General features: G+C 40.9%; 1 long non-coding RNA gene across 3 annotated transcripts in view; it reads left to right on the top strand.

The window, feature by feature from the left end:
- Positions 1-23671, top strand: part of LOC125413130 (uncharacterized) — a 210086-nt gene that overhangs the window by 87915 nt on the left and 98500 nt on the right. For all 3 annotated transcript variants that reach the window (XR_015000598.2, XR_015000599.2, XR_007235846.3), the window contains exon 3: positions 14765-14822. This is a non-coding gene — a long non-coding RNA (uncharacterized LOC125413130). The remainder of the gene's footprint in view (positions 1-14764; positions 14823-23671) is intronic.

Here is a 23671-nt window from a genome sequence, read left to right as displayed (position 1 = left end):
CATAAAATGCTACCTATTATCAGCAGAGATTTTTTTCAAAGATTATTCTATTTAGTAGGTATACTGGGGAGATACTTTAGTCCATCTAGATTCTGTTCTTTCTTAATCTTTCTTCCACTAGTTGTAACACACTTGGGAGATTGTTCAGCAGAGGGTTTATTTATTTATTTATTCCTTTTTTCACTAAAAAGCATTCAAGAAGAAAGTAATGAATTTTAACTTTTATAAACGAATCTTTTTGTAATGCAAAACACTTGCATTTCTTGAAATCTTCCAGGTTTCAAATCTTGCGCATATCTAGCAATCTAAGACTTTCTATCTTCGCTTTGCTGTCCCCCTGTACCTCATGGATAATGGTATTGTACTTAGTTTTTGACAGAGATCTCACTGTATTGAATATCATTTTCACTAAAATTGGAAAAACAAGATTCTGTTTAGGTCACATGTGATTCTTTGGAATGTTGTATATGAAAAAAAAAGAGCCTCTGGTTTCAGTTCCAAGCCATTTGTTACATATCAAATGTTTCTTTCATCATAGGTTATATGAAATGCAGATACGTTGTCTTATTGTGTTTTTGAGTCCTAGCTATGGGTATTAAACACACTACTCTGTAATCACACATAGCTCCCCCTATCCCCCAACCTCTTCTCTCTCTCTTCCTCTCCTGTGACCTCTCTGCGAGAGTTCATAAAGGTACTTATCAGGGAAGACTTTTACTGAAATAAAAAAAAAAAAACTGATGAGCAATGAGTTTAAATATTTTATGTAGTTACAGTAATTAGTTGACTGTAGAATCTGACTCTAGGCCATTTGAGTTCCTAGTTCTTGCATTTACGGGTGTATTTAAATAATGCCTTATGCAACCACTATTGGAGTTAGTCTTGTTCACATCTGAGCAGTAGGCTCTTATGGATGGACTTACTCTTTAGGCAGCAGAGATTGATAGTCAGAAGCCCTGAGAGGGAGCGTGCAATCTCCTCTTCTGCACTTACTCTTTAGACAGCAGAGATAGACAGTCAGAAGCCCTAGGAGGGTATGTGCAATCTCCTCTTCTGCATCAGCACATCACATTATGTGCTAAAGGAACCCAATCAGTAAAACTCTATCTAGTCCTTCTTGCTGTAACAAAATTTCCTTTATTTTCATCAAGATGATAGATAGGTAGGGTAATGATCATATGACTCCTAGACTATCAGTACTGGAAACAGGAGAAAACTGAATGCCTGTGATGTTGAGTTGAATCATATAGAGAAGATGGGGGTGAATGCCCTGAGAACAGATAACCCTAAAGAATTTAGCAAAAGCCTCAGCGATTGGCTAACTTTTCCTTGTGATCTCTCACATCTTCCAGGCTGTGGGAAGATGCTGAAACAGGTGAACATTAGGAAGTAATGAAATTAGAGAAGGTATTTAGAAAATACAAGCTTTCAGGAATGAATGAGAAAGCTCTGTATGCAAGATTTCCCGTTTCTCTAATGAAAACTCAGGAAACTACAAATTAATTTATAGTTTATAAGCATTTCAGAAACTATAGAAACATCCATTACAATACAATACAATTCTCAATACATTCTTTAGGATTTCCAGAATATTAGAAACAGATGGAATGTGTTTGGGAACAAATAAGCAGTTAAAATAAAATTGACATGAACTGGCACAGAGAAAAATTTCTCGAAAAGAAAATTTGGAGAAGCTACAAACTTCCCTTAGGTTCACAGGACAGAAACGAGCTCTAATGCTCGTTCTCATGCAAGATGTCCTATAGACTTTTCTTGTCAGTTCTTCTCCAAAAGTTTCCAGGGTTTCTGGCTTTAGAGTTTGCAGGATCAACTGCTGAGAATACTTTCCAATTTCTGGGCTTCTAGGGTACGCAATTCATATACTAAACAACGAGAATTAGCAAAGAGGTAGACATTGAGAAACTATGGCTCTCACATTAGGTAAGTAAAGTGGGAGGGAACCGTCCTTTATTACTACCACAGCTCAATGCTCTTCTTTTCTTCAGAGAGTATTTCCTTACTTTGACCAACGTGGTTTTTCCCCATCCGTCTTTATGTCGCTGACCATCTTCAAAACGGAGAGCTTATCGCTTGCCATTCCATTCATATACGTTGTCAATAGTCCCTCCACAGCTGTCATCCAGTTACTGCTTCTGTGATGGACAAGAAGAGGAGCATCAGCGGCAAAAAGAAACCTTGAGTTGAATTCTTATATCCTTACAACTAAACCTTCACTTATGAATAGCCTAGACTCATTAAATATTTGAATTAATCACTGGCATAAAGACGAGGGCACGTGATTAAACAGAAGCAATAGAATTGATTAACAGAATTAGTTTCAAAGTAAAATAAAAACTCACACGAACTTATATTTTTACTAGTTTCGTAAATTGGAGATAATTTTCGATTCATAAATGAACACAAAATGGGAAAAGGTGAACGAAAAGACAATAAAAATAGATTCTATGAAGTGAATAGCAACAAGAATAAATGAAATCATGGGAAAAGATTTTGAAAGAAAGCACCCTTCCTACCTGAGAGTTAAATTTAAAATCTGTTTTGAGAGCTAAAAGAATAAAGGTAGGATATTTTCAAAAATATTATAGAAGAAAAAAAAATTCGCGCAGTTTCAAGTTTTCCATTTATAAGCCAATCACACTGAGATGGGAGAAAAATAAAAATCCACCTATAGAATTCTTGGTTAAACTTTGGACCCTAAAGACAAAGTTAAAAACTCACATATGTTCCTTAATCATGCTCATGTTTATGCCCATAAATTCATGGTGTCTAGCTTTCATCACAGACGCTTCATATGGCAGCAGGAGCTGGTTAATGCAGAAACCCATAGGTGGCCAAAGTGCTGAGCGTGATTGTCAAGTGCTTTGTCTCATCTGGAAAAATTATGACACTCCTTCCAAAGATCAGGGAATGAATTTCAGACAAAAGGGGACAGAGAGATGGGTAGGTCAGAGGAGAGAAGATGTGCAACAGAAAAGTGTCTTCTGGATATGCCGTGGCCATGATACTCATAAATTCCCTGCAGCCATGCTTTTCTGCCTGGTAACTGCACAGAATCAGATCCACCAATGTCCTTTTAGAATGAAAGAGAGACTTACAAGGCCCCACCCAGCCCGGAGTGACTATTTACAATTTATGCTTGTTGGGGAGGAGGTCACTTTCATCAGTCATTTAGCTTCATATAAATTGTCCTTGCTCTCATGAATGACTTACCACCCAGGCTCAGGCAAATAGTTCTGATTTAAACGTGGTGACTCCACACAGAAAGAAGAGGGGGGATCGGTTGAGGCAAAGTGTGGCAGTGGGAGAGTGGGATGAGGGAATGGGGGGGCAAAAATGATGAAAAATTATATAAATGTGTGGAATTATTACATAATAAAAAAAGGGAGAAAGCCAAGTAAACACTAAGGAAACCAACCTAACTCTAACGGGCTCCAGAGAGAGTAACAGAAACTTGACTTACTCATTACATTCTGTTGGATGTCTGCCAACAGTCCATTGCTCAGGTTGCAGGTTACCCCCCCACCCCCACTACACACACACCATTTTATTTCTTTTCCTCCTCCTCTGTCTTTATGTGGTGATTAGCAGCCTTTATATTTCTTTAGGGAGAGTAAATATCTTCTTTGGGAAAGGATAATTATAAGGTTTTTACTCCTGTTAGATGGAATGATTTGTGCAAGAAAATATAATTCAGTTCGCAGTTCTCATTCATGAGACAAAAGGGAAACTCTGCCTCTGGAAAAAAAAGATTTACTATTTTAGAGAGAGAGAGAGAGAGAGAGAGAGAGAGAGAGAGAGAGAGAGAGAGAGAGAGAGAGAGAGAGAAACAGAGAGATGGAGAGAGAGAGAAACAGAGAGACAGAGATAGAGAACATACACATATGAGAGAGAGAGAGGGAAAGAGAGAGAGAGAGAGAGAGAGAGAGAGAGAGAGAGAGAGCCAAACAAACAGAAAACCTCTTTTCTGTTGCAATATGTTGTCAAGAATGAGTGTGATTCTTGCATTTGTGTTATCAATAGAGTTTGGATAGCACTGGAAAAACAGGAAAGGTATTAAGACTTTAAAAATACAAGTCCAGGTACCCAAACAAACTATAGTCATATACAGAAGTAAGACTTTACAGTGTCCACCATTCCTGTTTATTTTGTGGAATAAGAAGGTAGGTTAGAGTAATTATTTTGAAACATGAGAAAGAAATGAAAGAAGTAAGTATTATAGAAGAAAGAAATAGTTTTCAATATGAAACATTTCTCAGAGAAATAAAGGTAATTAGAATAAAATGAAGAAGGTTCACACTAAGTATCTTGAGGATTTACTTAAAAATGGCACAGTTTAAAAATATAGGATTACATTGCCTTCTAAGTTCAGTAAACACATGTTTTGCTGTTGAGAATGAGTATGCTAAGCTGTCATTGTCAATGATATAAATGTTACAAGAAAATAAAGGGGGACTTTTTAGTGTGCTACTCTGAAATAAAATGATAAAGCAATACTCAAAATAATGGTTTGAAACCAAAATAGAACCAGCACCTGTTAATGGAAAGAGAACTGTTATCAATATGTGCAAAATAGACTTTAATTTTCATGTTATACATATAAAAGAGTCTTTTATATCGAGAAGTTAATGACTGAAAGATTTTAATTTTAATTGGCTTTTATCCTTTCATCACCATTAGCACTAATGGATATTAAGCAAAGCCTAGCTAGTGAAATAAAATAAATTAACAAACGTTACGGGGAGACTTTAGTTCCCTGCACTTAGAAATTTGAAGATCAAGGAAGAAATAAGCAAGGTAATAGGATTTGAATGACATAATTGCTACATTAAACATAAGAATGCATGTATAACTTTTTTGTGGCAATAAACAGAAGGTACATGCTGTTCATAGGAATCCATGAAATATTAATAAATATTAAGCATGTTATTATGATCCAAAATGATATGTGATAAAAGGGAGAATTTGTGCAAACCAGATTTTCTAAGCACAGGAAACAAAATAGAAAACTATATTCAAAATAAATGCATTCATTTCATTTTCAAATAAACTCCTGAAGTTTCTCCGAGGATTATTTTAATCGTATGTTTATCTAAATGGAGTGAGTGAGATCCTGCAGCACATTGTTTCAAACTTTTTGCAAACTAGTTAGACTCCCATGTAAAGACCTAATTTAGTTACACTCATAATCTCGTGAGCCATGTACTCAATTTGAAAAATGAGCTAAGTAAACCTATAGGGGAAAGGGGATACTAACAAAGATGAAGGGATCCAAACATGAGGGAAATAAAGACTTGAATAAAGAGCATTAGGTATACAAATTGTGACATAAACACAGAGGTTCAAAACTAGAAGAGTATCAACACCAATTGAAGCATGAATTTAAAGAAATGGATATTTCCTAAAAAAAAAAAAAGGTGTTACATCTTACATTCAGAGAAAGGCAGAATATATAGTTAAATTGAAAACAAAGGAAAAATAAATCGCCATCTTTAGAAAGACAACAAATACTAAAGTTCTACACTGACACCATTAAATCTGAAAATGCATCCTTTCGAGAATTCCCAAGCATTCAAAAATCAAAAATCTTAGCAGGGGCCCTGACTTCTAGCAGAGGACCATCGGTGGGGGGCCCTGACTTCTAGCAGAGGACCATCGGTGGGGTGAGTTTCCTTCGGGCCGTGGCAGGGTCCCGGTGAGGAGGAGCTTGGGTGTTCCCCGACCCCATAGATGCCCAGGTCGCCCTGCAGTGCTGGCTACCCCCTCCCGCCTGCCATCCTAGCTCCCATCCAGGTACGAATTTCTATATTTCTCCCTTCCCCCTGGGGCCATAAAATTTCCCCAGCTCAGCTGCCTTGCAAACTGGCCTTGGCTGTAGGCGCAGCTCGGCTCCAGGACGTTCCTGGGTCCTAAAGGCCTCCCTGAGGACAGGTGGTCCAGGTGCCAGCTCAGCCACATTCCTGAGCAGCAGGGGCCCTGACTTCTAGCAGAGGGCCTTCTGTGGGGTGAGCTTGCTTCGGGCCGTGGCAGGGTCCCGGCGAGGAGGAGCTTGGGCGTTCCCCGACCCCATAGACGCCCAGGTCGCCCTGCAGTGCTGGCTACCCCCTCCCGCCTGCCATCCCGGCTCCCATCCAGCAGGGGCCCTGACTTCTAGCAGAGGACCATCGGTGGGGTGAGTTTCCTTCGGGCCGTGGCAGGGTCCGGGTGAGGAGGAGCTTGGGTGTTCCCCGACCCCATAGACGCCCAGGTCGCCCTGCAGTGCTGGCTACCCCCTCCCGCCTGCCATCCTAGCTCCCATCCAGGTACGAATTCCTATATTTCTCCCTTCCCCCTGGGGCCATAAAATTTCCCCAGCTCAGCTGCCTTGCAAACTGGGCCTTGGCTGTAGGCGCAGCTCGGCTCCAGGACGTTCCTGGGTCCTAAAGGCCCCTGAGGACAGGTGGTCCAGGTGCCAGCTCAGCCACATTCCTGAGCAGCAGGGGCCCTGACTTCTAGCAGAGGGCCATCGGAGGGGTGAGTTTGCTTCGGGCCTTGACAGGGTCCTGGTGAGGAAGAGCTTTGGCGTTCCCCGAACTCACAGTCGCCCAGGTCGCCCTGCAGTGCTGGCTACCCCCTCCCGCCTGCCATCCCGGCTCCCATCCAGGTACGAATTCCTATATTTCTCCCTTCCCCCTGGGGCCATAATATTTTCCCCAGCTCAGCTGCCTTGCAAGCTGAGCCTGCATTGTAAGCGCATACAGGAAAGAGGGAGTGCCTGTGCTTCAATAGCCTGCCTGAGGAAAGGTGGGCATTCTGTCAGTGAAGTCCCTGCCCAAGAAGGGAACCTGACCCGGTAACAGAAGTTCCAATAGAGAACATTTGAAGTAAGAGATGGGCAGACGCCAAGGCAAGACCTCATCCAACAAACTGAAAAACAACATGAAAACACTAGATCCCAAGGACCCTACAACAGAAGGGCTTGAACAACTTAACCCAGAAGAAGTGGAAAAAAGTGCCATTATGAAAGCAATAGAGTCCCTTAAACAGGATATGAATAACTCCCTTAAAGAATTGGATGAGAAATATAACAAAAAGTTTGAAGAAATGAGTATAGAAATTGATGAGAAATATAACAAAAAGTTTGAAGAACTAAGTAAATCCGTGGATGAGACCCTGAGAAACCAAGAAAAAACAATCAAACAAGTAAAGGAAACAGTGCAAGAATTGAAAACTGAAATGGAGGCAATGAAGAAAACACAAACGAGAACCGGCTGGATATGGAAAACCTAGGTAAACGAACGGAGACTACAGAATCAAGCATAACCAATAGAATACAAGAGATAGAAGAACGAATCTCGGAATCTGAAGATACCATAGAGAAAATAAATGCTCTGGTCAAAGAAAACGGCAAATCCAACAAATTCTCTTCACAAAACATTCAGGAAATCTGGGACACAATAAAAAAACCAAATCTAAGAATAATAGGGATTGAAGAAGGAGAAGAACTGCAGATCAAAGGCCCAGAAAATATATTCAACAAAATTATAGAAGAAAACTTTCCCAACCTAAAGAACGATATTCCTATGAAGGTTCAAGAAGCATACAGAACACCGAATAGGCTGGATCAGAAAAAAACATCCCCTCGCCATATAATAATCAAAACACAAAACATACATATTAAAGAAAAAATTTTAAGAGCTGCAAAGGAAAAAGGTCAAGTAACTTATAAAGGTAAACCTATCAGGCTTACACCGGATTTCTCTATGGAAACCATGAAAGCCAGAAGATCCTGGATAGAGGTACTGCAGAAACTAAGAGACCATGGATGCAAACCCAGGCTACTATACCCAGCCAAGCTATTGTTCACTCTCAATGGAGAAAACAAAATATTCCAGGATAAAAACAAATTTAAACAATATGTAGCTACTAATCCAGCCTTACAGAGAATATTAGAAGGAAAATCACTACCGAAGGAATCCAACATTCCCAACACGGCCTACAATAACTCGAACATCTAGCGACCATTCACAAGCACAAATCAAAGAAGAAAAACACATACACTCTACTACCTAAAAAAAAAAAAATGACCGGAGTCAACAACCACTGGTCATTAATATCACTTAATATCAATGGACTCAATTCACCTATAAAGAGGCACAGACTTAGAGATTGGATAGGAAAACAGGATCCAACATTCTGCTGTTTACAAGAAACACACCTCAACCACAAAGACAGACACCTACTCAGAGTAAAGGGTTGGGAAAAGGTTTTCCAAGCAAATGGACCTAAGAAACAAGCGGGCGTGGCCATTCTAATATCTAACAAAATCGACTTCAAACTAAAATCAATCAGAAGAAATGGAGATGGACATTTCATACTCGTAACTGGAACAATTCATCAGGAGGAAGTCTCAATCCTGAATATCTATGCTCCTAATATAAAGGCACCCACATATGTAAAAGAAACTCTTCTAGAACTCAAGGCGGTCATCAAACCATACACACTAATAGTAGGAGACTTCAACACTCCTCTCTGACCAATGGACAGGTCAATCAGACAGAAACCAAACAGAGAATTGAGAGATCTATTGGAGGTATTGAATCAAATGGACTTAACAGACATCTATAGAACACTCCACCCAAATAGGAAAGAATACACCATTTTCTCTGCAGCTCATGGAACCTTCTCGAAAATTGACCACATACTTAGTAACAAAGCAAACTTCCACAGATACAAAAAAATACTAGTAACTACCTGTGTCTTCTCAGATCACCATGGACTAAAATTAGAATTCAACAACAATGCTCCCCCCAGGAAGCCAACAAACTCATGGAAACTGAACAGTCAACTACTAAATCACCCCTGGGTCAAGGAAGAAATAAAGAAAGAAATTAAACTCTTCCTTGAATTTAATGAAAACAAAGACACAACATACTCAAACCTATGGGACACTATGAAAGCAGTGCTAAGAGGAAAGTTCATAGCACTAAGTGCCCAATTAAAGAAAACAGAGAAAGCACACATTGGAGACTTAACAGCACACTTGAAAGATCTAGAAAAAAAGAAGCTGATTCACCCAGGAGGTCTAGAAGACTGGAAATAATCAAACTGAGGGCTGAAATCAACAAAATAGAAACACAGAAAACAATCCAAAGAATAAATGAATCAAAAAGCTGGTTCTTGGAGAAAATCAACAAGATTGACAAACCCCTATCCAAATTAATCAAACGGCAGAGAGAGAACATGCAAATTAATAGGATCAGATATGAAAAGGGGGATATAACCACAGACACAGAGGAAATTCAGAGAATCATTAGATCTTACTATGAAAGTTTATATGCCACAAAGTTGGAAAATGTAAAAGAAATGGACATTTTTTTAGATAAGTACCATATACCAAAGTTTAACCAAGAACAGGTGAACAATCTAAATAGACCTGTTAGTCGCGAAGAATTAGAAGCTGTTATCAAAAATCTCCCTACCAAAAAAAGCCCAGGACCAGATGGTTTCAATGCAGAATTCTACCAGAACTTCCAGGAAGAGCTAATACCTATACTCCTTAACGTATTCCACAATATAGAAACAGAAGAGTCATTGCCTAACTCCTTTTATGAAGCTACAGTTACCCTGATACCAAAACCACACAAAGACACAACCAAGAAAGAGAATTACAGATCAATCTCACTCATGAACATCGACGCAAAAATTCTCAATAAAATACTGGTAAACCGAATCCAAGAGCACATTAGAAATATTATCCATTATGATCAAGTAGGCTTCATTCCAGAGATGCAGGGCTGGTTCAACATACGCAAATCTATCAATGTAATTCATCATATAAATAAACTGAAAGAAAAAAACCACATGATCATCTCACTAGATGCTGAAAAAGCATTTGACAAAATTCAACACCCATTTATGATAAAGGTGTTGGAGAGACTGGGGATACAAGGATCATACCTAAATATAATAAAAGCAATATACAGCAAGCCGACAGCTAACATCAATCTGAATGGAGAGAAACTCAAAGCCTTTCCTCTAAAATCAGGAACGCGACAAGGCTGTCCACTCTCTCCATACCTCTTCAATATAGTGCTTGAAGTTCTAGCAATAGCAATAAGACAACATAAGGAGATCAAGGGGATTCGTATTGGAAAGGATGAAGTTAAACTGTCGTTATTTGCTGACGATATGATAGTTTACATAAGTGACCCCAAAAACTCTACCAAAGAACTCCTACAGCTGATAAACACCTTTAGTAACGTGGCAGGATACAAGATCAACTCCAAAAAATCAGTGGCCCTCCTATACACAAAGGATAAAGAAGCAGAGAGGGAAATCAGAGAAGCATCACCTTTCATGATAGCCACAAATAGCATAAAATATCTTGGGGTTACTCTAACCAAAGAAGTGAAAGACCTATTTGACAAGAACTTTAAGTCTTTGAAGAAAGAAATTGAGGAGGATACCAGAAAATGGAAAGACCTCCCCTGCTCTTGGATTGGGAGAATCAACATAGTAAAAATGGCAATTCTACCAAAAGCAATCTACAGATTCAATGCAATCCCCATTAAAATCCCATCAAACTTCTTCACAGACCTTGAGAGAAAAATAATCAAGTTTATATGGCAAAACAAAAAACCCAGGATAGCCAAAACAATCTTATACAATAAAAGTACTTCTGGAGGCATTACCATCCCTGACTTCAAACTCTATTATAGAGCTACAGTATTGAAAACAGCTTGGTATTGGCATAAGAACAGAGAAGTCGACCTATGGAATCGAATAGAAGACCCAGATATTAACCCACAAACTTATGAACACCTAATTTTCGACAAGGGAGCTAAAGGTATACAATGGAAGAAGGAAAGCATCTTTAACAAATGGTGCTGGCATAACTGGATGTCAACCTGTAAAAAAATGAAAGTAGATCCATATCTATCACCATGCACAAAAATCAAGTCCAAATGGATTAAAGACATCAACATTAATCCGTCCACTTTGAACCTGATAGAAGAGAAAGTGGGAAGTAGTCTACAAGATATAGGCACAGGAGGCCTCTTCCTAAGTAGGACCCCAGCAGCACAGACAATAAGAGAAACAATGAATAAATGGGATCTACTGAAACTGAGAAGCTTCTGTAAAGCAAAGGACACTGTCAGTAGGACAAAAAGGCTGCCTTCTGACTGGGAGAAGATCTTCACCAACCCCTCATCAGACAAAGGTCTGATCTCCAAAATATACAAAGAACTCAAGAAACTAGGCACTAAAATTCTAATTAACCCAATTAAAAAATGGGGTACTGAACTGAACAGAGAATTCACAACAGATGAACTTCGAATGGCCAGAAGACACTTAAGGTCATGCTCAACCTCCTTAGCGATCAGGGAAATGCAAATCAAAACCACTTTGAGATACCATCTTACACCTGTCAGAATAGCTAAAGTCAAAAACACCAACGATAGCCTATGCTGGAGAGGATGTGGGGTGAGGGGAACACTCATCCATTGTTGGTGGGAATGCAAACTCGTGCAGCCACTGTGGAAATCAGTGTGGCGGTTTCTCAGGAAACTGGGAGTCAACCTCCCTCAGGATCCAGCAATTCCACTCTTGGGAATATACCCTAAAGATTCCCTAACATATTACAAAAGCATTTGTTCTACTATGTTCATAGCAGCACTATTTGTAATAGCCAGAACCTGGAAACAGCCTAGGTGCCCCTCAATAGAAGAATGGTTAAAAATGGTGTGGAACATATACACATTAGAGTTTTACTCAGCGGTAAAAAACAATGATATCTTGAATTTTGCATGCAAATGGATGGAAATAGAAAACGCTTTACTGAGTGAGGTAAGCCAGACCCAAAAAGAGGAACACGGTATGTATTCACTCATAAGTGGATTCTAACCATAATTAAAGGTCTTTGAGCCTATTATTCGTGATCCTAGAGAAGCTAAATAAGAAGATGAACCTGATGAAGATTATTTAGCTATCCACCAGGAGGTAGGAAATAGACAAGAGTCCCAGGTAACCTAGGGTGCATGGAGGGGTGGGAGGGTTGGTGGAGGGGGAGAGGGTTGGAGAGAAGGGAGTAGGGGAGGAACGGGAAAGCTCGGTGGCCTGGGATGGGGGGGGGAGGGAGGAAGGATGAATATGGGATCAGGGAAGAATATATTTCAACTAAGGGAGTCATTTTAGGGTTTACAGGAGACTTGATTATATATGGGATCCCAGGTCCAAGGAGAGATTCCCCCAGATTGTTCTCTGGACAGAGGAGGGGGTGCCTGAATCGGCCGTGGCCCATAACCATACTGATGTGTATTTTGCTTATCACCATAGATCCTTCGTCTGGCGAAGGACGGCGATGCAGTCGGAGACCCACATTGGAGCATCGGACTGAGCCCCCCGAGGTCCAGATGAGGAGCGGAAGGAGGAAGAACATGAAAAAGTAAATCAGTACTGCGAGGGATGCTGTCACCTACTGATACAGGGGAACGGATCTAATGAGAGTTTACCGGGGCCAGTTGGACTGGGACTGAACGAGGAGGTGATCTAACCAGATTCTCGGAATTTGGCCGGATTCTCTGACTGTGGCTGGCCCGAAGTCTTTCTGAAGGGCCATTGACTATGATACTGGGACCTGTTTCCTCTGCATATGCTGGATTTTGGGGATCCAGTCTGTTTGGACGCTCACCTTCCAGGACCTGGAGGGAGGGGGAGGGAACTGGGGCTTCCCAAGGGGCAGGAAACCCTGACTGCCCTGGGGGACGGAGCGGGAGGAGGAGGGGGGGTGGGAGGAGTGGGAGGGTGTTGGGAGGGGGAGCGGAGATGGGAACTTTTGTAATTTAATAAAATTTACTGAAAAAAAAATCAAAAATCTTACTATTTAGGATGATGCAGTAACAAATTTCCCAACACGATCAGTGGCTTAACACAGAAAAGTATGCATCTCAGCTAAGATCAGCTGAGGATACAGAGAACTCTTTTCAGCAGACCTTATTGTTCTGTGCTTTGAGCATCATTCCCATCTGTCCCCACAGTCACCACTGCAGGTGAAGAGAGGCACCAGGGATTAAAGGGAGAGGATAAGTTTCAGTTGCTTGACTTAGTAGAATTTTGAAGTTTTTGAGTACTTCAAAAGATAGAATAAAATGCCCTTCTTCATCTGATAAAGATTATCTTCCTCAACACTCCAGGAAACTATCTGATCAAAGCCAAAAATAGTGGAAATATTACAAGTGTCATAACCACAACAGGAAATGGCTAAAGGGGGTATACCCTGCAGATAACTTATGGGTAGATATGCTCATATAACAGTCCCTGAAATGCTATGATTGTTACATATTGAAGAAATGCATATATTGTGGAATAAGAAAGACCATTTTGCTCTTGGAAATAGCTTGAAGATTTACTGGGAAATGTGAATGATCCAACTAGAGAACAGAGGACAACCTCTGGTGTTGGTTTTCACCTTCCACCTTGCTTGAGACAGGTTCTCTTGTTCTACATTGCATATGTCAGAAAAACTGAGTCACAAGTGTCTGGAGATTGTTGTCACCACTAGACATCTTGCTGCAGGTGTGTTGGAGTTACAGACTTGTACTTCCACAGCTGACTTTATGTGAGTTAGGGGAATCCCAACTCTACTCTTCACTCTGCAGGCCAGCAACAGGTGCTTCATCATAGAGCTAATTATTTTTAAAGATTTATTTATTTATTTATTTATTTATTTATAGACATGGTTTCTCTGTGTAACCTTGGCTGTCTTGGAACTCACAGAGATCCACTTACCTCTGCCTCCCAAGTGCTGGGATTGACAACATGTGCCACCACTTCTGGAGGGCTACTTTTGATGGACAAATTATTGGTACCAAAATTTCAAGTGCACAATACTTCAGCTGAAAGATTATTTCACTTGTAATGTATATATTTTGGCTCATTTATTTCTATTTCATTTGTATATGAAAAATTAAAAATATGCCTAATGTAGATTAATAGAACATTTCATCCCCAAATCTGATATTTGCAATGTCATTATTATGATGATCTAGAAAGTGATCATCTCCTTGAGAGCAGAAGTATTGAACACCAAGGGTGAATTAAAAATATAAGAGCCTATGTTCATATGCAAACATTGAGAGTTATCTTGGTTCAGAGCTGTTCAAGGATGTGGACAATATGGATTATTCTAGATGACTATTAGTAGGTGAGAAAGGAAGAGAAATGGATAGCTGTCGAGTCTGGGGTTCATGTGTTTAATGAACAATGTACAGCTTGGCTTTGATATTCTGTTGCTAAAGAGAGAGCTGTTTTCAAACCCGTATCCTAGAGAGAAAACTGATCCAAAGAGCACAAAATCATTTGAGGTGCTGACTTGGATTTATAACATTATTAAAATTTTCGTTTGAGGAAAAGAGATTGGGAAACGACTGCTTTTATGCTTAGATCATTGCTAGTGGTATTTGGCATCCCAAATGTCAACCGTTTTCAATTCATCTTCCGTGTACTTCTGCCTCCATGCATTTCACCCTGTAATATTAGGGAAGAAATGGGGGTAGGGGTCAGAGTGGTGTAGAGATTCCAAAATACTGCCTTAGAAACATATTTTCACAGGATTGCAAAATAACTCAAAACAAGTAAGATACACTGTATTGATGCCAAGTTACATAATTACTTAAAAAAGTATGAGAAATATTTATATCAAATGCCACATCTTGTAAGATTATTTTCAAGGATTAAATAAGATTCTAAATTTTGTTTTTTTCAGGACAAAAGCTGCAAACAACTTTTTGGATAAGCTTCAAGCCTGTTGACTACACTAAAACGTAAGTCTGGTTTATTCTTGCACTCTTTAGAATTCAGAGAATTAAGCAATAGCTACTTAATCAATGCTTTCAGTAACTAATTTATTTCTCTAAAGTATTTCTTAATCTCTTAAGATTATGCTTAAAATACAGTGTTGAGTTGTCATTCATTACTTAAGACTTCCAGCTAAGACTTTTGTAGCTTCTTCAAGTTCAGTTATGCTGGGTGTCAGAATGAGGAAATACAAGAATGTCATCAAAATTTTTGGCTTTGTCAGTGTGAGTCCACAGAGGCATCCTGTCTGCTTTTGTATGGCATTGGTTAAGTCCCTTAATCGAGTTCATTGTAACTGATGTTACTTTCCACTGTGACTTCTTAGGTGTTCAAAGATCTTCGCCTGCAGGCTCCATCATGAGCTTCTTCACCTTCCAACACACACTGAAAGCATCTCCCATGGGATCACTATGCTGATGCTAATTTCTATAGAGAGGACAAGGCAGCAAAGCCATCACACTTTTCTGGACCATGCAAACAGTGTCAGGAAGTTATCTCTTTCTCTTTTATCTATTCTTATTTTTCTGGAAAGAGAGTTTCCTATGTAGCTCAGGATGGTCTTAAGCTTATATTCTTCCATCACTCTTCCAAATAGTGGAATGAAAGCAAGTACTAACAATGGGATCTCTAAGTATTGAGTTAAACATTATAGCTGAAACTCTGCAAGCCTGCTTTTCCTCTTACTAGTGCTCTCCTGTGGTTCTAACAAACTTGGTACCCAATAACAAGGCAAGTAAACCTTCTTATAATTTTGTAAATTAGGAATACAATAGAGTCCAAGTAAGGTGATATGGGGAGCATTCCATTCTTTGGTGTGATTTCCTTCTTCTGCATTTAAAGCAGGCAACACTCTATCTTTCACACGTAAACATCCTTACGGCTGTTGTTAGGGAAGATTTCTTGCTTTTCAGAGCCCATGTGATTCACCTCCCTTCCTCTTACTTCTATCTTCAAGTTTCCCTTTATCACATCCACTTGTTCTAAAGATGAGAACATGGATGATGTTGAGTGCACATTTTCCCAGCTGTTCAATTGTCAATAGAACATGAGGTTTTAAGTATAAATAACTCCTTTCACTGTGATTTCAAGTCCCTCTTGCCCATTTCTTTTCTTTGTAGAATTCAGACGTTAATCTACAAGACATTCAGTGTACAGTTAAGGTTATAACCGGTGAAACAGATATCTGTTTTCTCAATTCTCCTTATATACTCTTCTGGCCATTTTTTAAATTGTTTTTGTTTGATCTTAGATCTATTTCTTTCCCCACTGTCTCCTAACTTGTCTGTTCCTACTATTTTGTCCATAATGTGTTTTAGGTTTCCAGGTATATTCACCCATTGAAAGGTCCTGGAGAGTTGCAAGTATAGAGGGATATATTTTTTTAATTATTTTGTGTATTTCTGCTTGCTTTCCTGCCTGTCTGTCTGTCTGTCTCTCTCTCTGTCTCTGTCTCTCTCTCTCTCTCTCTCTCTCTCTCTCTCTCTCTGTGTGTGTGTGTGTGTGTGTATGTGTGCACATGCATGCACTGGTAGTTTTAGTGGTAAAGGTGTAACTCAATGATATACATATACTTGGGAAGTACTCTACCACTATATGGTAGGTGGACTATATCTTCACTGAAGATTATCTCTTAAACTCACAGTTGCTGGCCTGAACTATGTGCCTTTTTAGGAACTTGCTCCTATCTGTATAGCTTTTATCTTTATAGACACATCTTCTACTAGACCATCTCTGCTGATTATAGCTTCTTTTGAATATTTCAGCTTCTGATTTATGGTATCATCACTCCAATCTATGTTCAAATGGTTTCTAGAAGTTTATACTGTTTTAAGACATCCTTCGGCTAGTCTGGCGAGGGTACTCCTGTCTTTTATTTAGCTGTGTAGCTACTTCCCTATTTAAAGCCTCTTAGTCTTAAATCATCTGGAGAGTTTCCTACTTCTTCACTAACCTTTGATATGACTAATAGAGTTTGCCATTCTTTTTTTTTGTAATTTTATTAAATTATAAAAGTTTCCATTTCCGCCCCTCCTCCCACCACCCTCCCACTCCCCCCACTCCTTCTCCTCCTCCCTCTCCATCCCTAAGAGCAGTCAGGGTTTCCTGCCCAGTGGGAAGTTCAAGTTCCTCCTGCCTCCCTCCAGGTCCAGGAAGATGAGTGTCCAGACGACTGGATCCGCAAAATCCAGTATATGCAGAGGAAACAAGTCCAAGTGCCATTGTCAATGGCTTTTCAGAAAGACTCCGGGCCAGCCACATTCAGAGAATCTGGCCACATTCAGAGAATCTGGTTGGATTGCGTCCTCGTTCAGTCCCAGTCCAACTGGCCTTGGTAAACTCTCATTAGATCCGTCCCCTTGTATCAGTGGGTGATCGCATCCCTCACAATCCTTATTTCCTTTTTCATTTTCTTCCTCCTTCTGCTCCTCATTTGGACCTTGGGGGGCTCAGTCCGGTGCTACAATGTGGGTCTTCGTCTGCATCACCATCCATCGCCGGGTGAAGGTTCCCTCTGATCTTGCCGTCTTTGCTCACTTTCACTTTCCTTCTGCTTCTTGTTTGGACCTAGGGAGTTAAGTCCAGTGTTCCGATGTGGGTCTCTGTCTCTATCCCCATCCAGCGCCAGATGAAGGTTCTATGGTGATAAGCAAAATATTCATCAGTATGGTTATGGGCCTAGGCTGTTTCAGGCACCCTCTTCTGTTCAGAGAACAATCTGGGGATCTCCTTGGACATGTGATCCCATTTATAATCAAGTCTCCTGTAAACCCTAAGATGACTCCCTTAGTTGAAATATATTCTTCCCTGGTCTCATATCCATCCTTCCTCCCTCCCCCCATCCCAGTCCACCTAGCTTTCCCCATTCCTCCCCTACTCCCTTCTCTCTAACCCTCTCCCCTTCCAACAACCCTCCCACCTTCCCATGCACCCGAGGTTACCTGGGACTCTTGTCTAATTCCAATCTCCAGGCAGATAGCTACATGATTTTCATCAGGTTCACCTTCTTATTTAGCTTCTCTAGGATCACGAATAATAGGCTCAAAGACCTTTAATTATGGTTAGAATCCACATATGAGTGAATACATACCATATTCCTCTTTTAGGGTCTGGCTTACCTCACTCAGTAAAGCATTTTTTATTTCCATCCATTTGCATGCAAAATTCAAGATGTCATTGTTTTTTACCGCTGAGTAGGATGTGTATATGTTCCACACCTTTATTAACCATTCTTCTATTCAGGGGCACCTAGGTTGTTTCCAGGTTCTGGCTATTACAAATAGTGCTGCTATCAACATAGTTGAACAAATGCTTTTGTAGTATGATAGGGCATCTCTTGGGTATATTACCAAGAGTAGAATTGCTGGGTCCTGAGGGAGGTTGACTCCCAGTTTCCTGAGAAACCGCCACACTGATTTCCACAGTGGCTGCACAAGTTTGCATTCCCACCAACAATGGATGAGTGTTCCCCTCATTCCACATCCTCTCCAGCATAGGCTATCATTGGTGTTTTTGAGTTTGGCTATTCTGACAGGTGTAAGATGAATTCTCAAAGTTGTTTTGATTTGCATTTCCCTGTTCGCTAAGGAGGTTGAGCATGACCTTAAGTGCCTTTTGGCCATTCGGAGTTCATCTGTTGTGAATTCTCTGTTCAGTTCAGTACCCCATTTTTTAATTGGGTTAATTAGAGTTTTGTGTCTAGTTTCTTGAGTTCTTTGTATATTTTGGAGATCAGACCTTTGTCTGATGAGGGATTTGTTAAGATCTGCTGCCAGTCGGAAGGTAGCCTTTTTGTCTTACTGACAGTGTCCTTTGCTTTGCAGAAGCTTCTCAGTTTCAGGAGGCTCCATTTATGCATTGCTTCTCTTATTGTCTGCGCTCCTGGGGTTCTGCTTAGGAACTGATCTCCTGTGCCTATATCTTGTAGACTACTTCCCACTTTCTCTTCTATCAGGTTCAAAGTGGTGAGATTAATGTTGAAGTCTTTAATCCATTTGGACCTGAGTTTTGTGCATGGTGATAGATATGGATCTACTTTCATTCTTCTACAGGTTGACATCCAGTTATGCCAGCACCATTTGTTAAAGATGCTTTCCTTCTTCCATTGTATACCTTTAGCTCCCTTGTCAAACATCAAGTGTTCATACGTTTGTGGGTTAATATCTGGGTCTTCTATTCGATTCCATAGGTCGACTTCTCTATTCTTATGCCAATACCAAGCTGTTTTCAATACTGTAGCTCTGTAATAGAGTTTGAAGTCAGGGATGCTAATGCCTCCAGAAATTCCTTTATTGTATAAAATTGTTTTGGCTATCCTGGGTGTTTTGTTTTTCCATATAAACTTGATTATTTTTCTCTCAAGGTCTGTGAAGAAGTTTGATGGAATTTTGATGGGAATTGTGTTGAATCTATAGATTGCTTTTGGTAGAATTGCCATTTTTACTATGTTTATTCTCCCAATCCAAGAGCAGGGGAGGTCTTTCCATTTTCTGGTTTCCTCTTCAATTTCTTTCTTCAAAGACTTAAAGTTCTTGTCAAATAGGTCTTTCACTTCCTTGGTTAGAGTTACCCCAAGATATTTTATGCTATTTGTGGCTATCATGAAAGGTGATGTTTTTCTGATTTCCCTCTCTGCTTCTTTATCATTTGTGTATAGGAGGGCAACCGATTTTTTGGAGTTGATCTTGTATCCTGCCACATTACTAAAGGTGTTTATCAATTGTAGAAGTTCTTTGGTAGAGTTTTTGGGGTCGCTTATGTACACTATCATATTGTCTATAAATAACGAGAGTTTAACTTCATCCTTTCCAATTCTAATTCCCTTGATCCCCTTATGTTGTCTTATTGCTATTGCTAGAACTTCAAGCACTATATTGAAGAGGTATGGAGAGAGTGGACAACCTTGTCGTGTTCCTGATTTTTGTGGAATGGCCTTGAGTTTCTCTCCGTTCAATTTGATGTTAGCTGTCGGCTTACTATATATTGCTTTTATTATATTTAACTATGATCCTCGTATACCCAATCTATCCAACACCTTTATCATAAAGGGATGTTGAATTTTGTCAAATGCTTTTTCAGCATACAATGAAATGATCATATGGTTTTTTTCTTTCAGTTTATTTATATGATGGATTACATTGATAGATTTATGTATTTTGAACCAGCCCTGCATCTCTGGGATGAAGCCCACTTGATCATAGTGGATAATTTTTCTAATGTATTCTTGGATTCTGTTTGCCAGTATTTTATTGAGTATTTTAGCGTCAATGTTCATGAGTGAGATTGGTCTGTAATTCTCTTTCTTTGTTGTGTCTTGTGTGGTTTTGGTATCAGGGTAACTGTAGCTTCATTAAAAGAGTTTGGCAATGATTCTTCTGTTTCTATATTGTGAAATACATTAAGGAGTATAGGTATTAGCTCTTCCTGGAAGTTCTGGTAGAATTCTGCATTGAAACCATCTGGTCCTGGGCTTTTTTTGGTCGGGAGGTTTTTGATAACAGCTTCTAATTCTTCGCGACTAACAGGTCTATTTAGATTGTTCACTTGCTCTTGATTTAACTTTGGTAAATGGTACTTATCTAAAAACCAGTCCATTTCTTGTACATTTTCCAACTTTGTGGCATATAAACTCTCGTAGTAAGATCTAATGATTCTCTGAATTTCCACTGTGTCTGTTGTTATGTCCCCCTTTTCATTTCTGATCTTATTAATTTGAGTGTTCTCTCTCTGCCGTTTGATTAGTTTGGCTAGGGGTTTGTCAATCTTGTTGATTTTCTCCAAGTACCAACTTTTTGTTTCGTTGATTTTTTGGATTGTTTTCTGTGTGGAGGGCCGGACCACATTCTCCATTGCTTCTAGGAACAAAGGTAGAGATTGACCTCTGTGACCCCAAGGTGTGGCGGCACACGCCTTTAATCTCAGCGCACGTGCTTTGTAACTCTCTACCGCTGCGTCCCTGCCTACTCCCGAGGTTTCACCTGGGACTGGGAGCAGTCAGCCAATCCGGGAATGACACGTCCAGGGCAGGGTCTGTTTCCTTTATAAGGGATGGGTTCCATCTTATCTGGGTCCCCACGGCCGTGTTGGCTTATGCTCTGCTCCCAAGAGACATAAAGCTATTCTGCAGAAGGATCCTAGTGTTCCGTGTGGTTCTTGCTGGCGAGACGGTAGCGCGGGACATCTGGTGCCGAAGCCCTCGGGACGCCGAGGAATCTTGACCACCGCACCGACGGGGATCTCTTGGATTCACTTTGGATTCAGGAAGGATTCAGAACTGCAGGGTCTGCATATCAGAGAGGTAATGTCTGTTCCTGGATTTTTCGGTTTTGAGCTCGACTTGTCTCCGCATTGGGAAGGTTTCATACAGGCCTTGATGCTTATCTTAGCAATTCTCTTATTTTCCATCAAAAATTGCTTAAAAGATGAATCTTGCCAAGCGGTTGTTGCAAGGGCGGAGGAAATTCAGGACAGAATATCAGAAACTGAATGCAGTGGGAGGTTAGACGCGCGCGTGAGAGAAAAAATTAAGGAAAAAGGACCCTCCAGGAATTCTAAGGAAGTAGAAATGGGGGAGAATATTGGCCCACAAGGCCAAAAGTCTTCTGCAGGAGAAGAGGAAGGAGAAATGGATACAGAGGAGGAAGTAGAATTAGCCAACGGCAGGGCCATGAGGTTATCCCAAACGGTCCATCCGCCTCATTATAGGCTACACCTTCCCTCAATTGCCCCTTCGGCGCCTCCTTATGAGGAAAGCCTTGGGCCAAAGACCTTTTCATTTATCCCTGATAAGGTCAAGAGAAAGCTACACTTGGCTTTCCCCGTTTATGAAGGGGAAAACGGGCGAGTACATGCACCTGTGGAGTACAATCAAATCAAAGAGTTAGCAGAGTCAGTCAGAAAGTATGGAGTGACTGCTAATTTTACCTTAGCCCAGTTGGATAGATTGGCCTTGTCTGCCATGACTCCAGCGGACTGGGAAACAGTTGCAAAAGCATCGCTCATCAGCATGGGTCAATATTTGGAATGGAAAGCGCTGTGGCACGAGGCAGCCCAGGAACAGGCCAGAGCTAACGCTCAGGCCTTAATTCCAGAACAACAGCAATGGACATTTGACCTCCTGACTGGGCGAGGGCACTATGCCGCTGCCCAGACAAACTACCATTACGGCGCCTACCGCCAGATAGCCGATACAGCTGTAAGAGCATGCCCAAAGATTTGGTTAAGTGGAAAGATGTGCTTTCTAATGAATGGAAAGGCCCGGATCCCATCTTATTGAGATCCAGGGGAGCTGTTTGTGTTTTCCCACAGGATCAAAAAAGCCCATTCTGGCTGCCAGAGCGATTGACCCAAACAGTGAAGAGTGATCCACAACACACGGATTCGCCTGAGGACCTGGCTGCTGTTCTTCCTGCCATTTTGCGGATGGATGACAGAGCACCGATGGAGGACACTCTCAGCCTTCCTGAAGTTGTTACCAGTCAACCATAGGATGGCTGTGTCTCCCCGATTTTTTACAACCAATAAGACTCTGGGCCCTCTCCCTACCGTCCTAGAGATGATTTATAAGCTTGGCCGTAGGACTTCAGTCCTGGGCCGTGTCTCTCATTCCCCTACTTCAAAGAATGGGTGGGGGTGGAAATGTTTTGGAACAGTCCTATGCTATGGATTAGTGTTTTTCCTCTGGATGGTCTGCTGACTCATCCCAAAATTGTAGGGACAAAGTGGTTATTGCACAAGCGCTAGCTGCCCTGGAACAGGGGGCCTCTACTGATGTGTGGTTATCTATGTTAAAGCAGTAGGGTTTAAGCCAACCAGCTCCTGCACCCCTAGGACTGTGGTCCATTGCACAGGGTGGAGTGCTTGGCTTAGCTAGCCCTGAAGGTTGTCGAGCTGAAGAGCATCGCACAGAGAATGGCCCTCTCTGAGAGATAAGTCGCTCTGCTTAAGGGTTTTCTGCTGTATATTCCCTTTCCCAGAAAAATGGCAGAGGGCAGGCCGGATAGGTTCCAGGTGTCATGAGCCTAGGGACAGATTCCGTGTAAGCCCATTTTTATGTTTTCATTTTGGGAAGTGCGACCTCTATCTTTACCTTCCTAGGGAGTTGCCTTTCTGCAAAGAAGTAAAAAAAGGGGGATATGTGGAGGGCCGGACCACATTCTCCATTGCTTCTAGGAACAAAGGTAGAGATTGACCTCTGTGACCCCAAGGTGTGGCGGCACACGCCTTTAATCTCAGCGCACGTGCTTTGTAACTCTCTACCGCTGCGTCCCTGCCTACTCCCGAGGTTTCACCTGGGACTGGGAGCAGTCAGCCAATCCGGGAATGACACGTCCAGGGCAGGGTCTGTTTCCTTTATAAGGGATGGGTTCCATCTTATCTGGGTCCCCACGGCCGTGTTGGCTTATGCTCTGCTCCCAAGAGACATAAAGCTATTCTGCAGAAGGATCCTAGTGTTCCGTGTGGTTCTTGCTGGCGAGACGGTAGCGCGGGACATTTCTGTGTTTCTATTTTGTTGATTTCAGCCCTCAATTTGATTATTTCCAATCTTCTACTCCTCCTGGGAGAGTCTTCTTCTTCTTTTTCCAGAGCTTTTAGGTGTGCTGTTAAGTCTCCAATATATGCTTTCTCCGTTTTCTTTAATTGGGCACTTAGTGCTATGAACTTTCCTCTTAGAACTGCTTTCATTGTGTCCCATAGGTTTGAGTATGTTGTGTCTTTATTTTCATTAAATTCAAGGAAGACTTTAATTTCTTTCTTTATTTCTTCCTTGACCCAAGAATGATTCAGTAGTTGACTGTTCAACTTCCATGCGTTTTTA

This window comes from Myodes glareolus, chromosome 2, assembly GCF_982192425.1.
Source record: "Myodes glareolus chromosome 2, mMyoGla1.1, whole genome shotgun sequence".
Lineage (NCBI taxonomy): Eukaryota > Metazoa > Chordata > Mammalia > Rodentia > Cricetidae > Myodes > Myodes glareolus.
Note: the sequence above shows the minus strand (reverse complement) of the source record. Positions and strands in the feature narration are given on the sequence as shown.